This window comes from Schistocerca piceifrons, chromosome 6 (assembly GCF_021461385.2).
Source record: "Schistocerca piceifrons isolate TAMUIC-IGC-003096 chromosome 6, iqSchPice1.1, whole genome shotgun sequence".
Lineage (NCBI taxonomy): Eukaryota > Metazoa > Arthropoda > Insecta > Orthoptera > Acrididae > Schistocerca > Schistocerca piceifrons.
The window spans coordinates 111,620,731-111,621,957 of NC_060143.1; the positions used below are offsets into that span (position 1 = coordinate 111,620,731).

The window sequence follows — 1,227 nt, forward strand, 5'->3', positions numbered from 1 at the left end:
GCCGTTACAGACTGTTTAAGGAATTACAAAATAAGAATTTCGATAGGAATACACAACACATTAATATTATTTATGTCAATATAACAGGACCGATCTCGAGGCTCATTACAGTCGTCCTTGGTATCGTTGGCTGTTACGATATGGAATATATTCGTTTATAGTTTAAGTCCTTTTCCAGCCTGTATTTTTTTGTAGGCTATATCATAAATTATATTTGGTATTGTAGCAGAATTTGGGTGTGCTTGTAACAGAAATAACGTATGTTTGGCTACCAACATTGCCACGAACTTGCGCAAACGCGCACCGCGCATTCGCAGTGGCAGATAGTGCAGAGGCTTGAAACGTAAATGTCGTCATGTAAACTTCGCTTTTTAAAGCCAACGAAAGTGCCTTGTGTGTTAAATATTTCCCGTAACGTGATCACCACGTAGCAACAAAAAGCGTTCATGCCACCTACAGATACAAAGTACCTTTAGTTGATCACTGCAATCATATATATACGTTACGGTGACGTATTTATAATAGTAAACTTGCTGCAGGAACTATAAGCCTACATGTTATTATTCACATTGTCTGATGCGGTTCTATTTTCAAGATCTACACAGAGGTGAAAGCGGAATCAGATGTAATGTTCAACAGTTTAATTTAGCATTTTAAGGTGGATTTTAGCCCCGAAGTGCGGCGCATAAAGCAAAAACATTAAACATAGGGTGCCTAGAGACGATTACTATTGATCAAGTACCTTAATCACAACAATTCTTGTAAGTCAATCTGTCGGCTAAAACCACGCTTCTGCAGTCGACAGCTATCACCGTAGATCGCGCCAAGGTCGCGCTACTGCTCGTTAGTGCACAGACTGAACGGTAGATGGCGTTGAGCGTAGTGCATACTGGATTCGCGTAAAAAAACGGTAAAAGACTACCTAGGAGAGTAACTAAGACACAATGCTGCATTTCATAAGTAACGAAAGCATTTTTTAATATAATATCGATTCTTCGTTGTGTTAAACCTTTCATTTTATAATAGATGGTATATGTGCTCGAATAGAAGCACGAACTTAACGTTTACTTAAGCGTACCTGAAGCATGTTGAGGTTTAAAAAGGGTGTTCGCCACTTTCATGGTGCATGGGCCTTTACGGCTCGTGGGGTATGGCTATCAAGACATACCCAACACGTAATTTTTGTATTTGTGGGGCAGTTGGCTGCCAATAAGCACTGACGCCCCC

At 40.1% G+C, this 1,227-nt stretch overlaps 1 non-coding gene across 1 annotated transcript; it reads left to right on the top strand.

Moving 5' to 3' along the window:
* The first annotated feature begins 1,097 nt into the window (after positions 1-1,097).
* On the top strand, positions 1,098-1,227 carry LOC124803855. Its single transcript, XR_007017321.1, has one exon. It is a non-coding gene; the product is annotated as a U11 spliceosomal RNA (small nuclear RNA).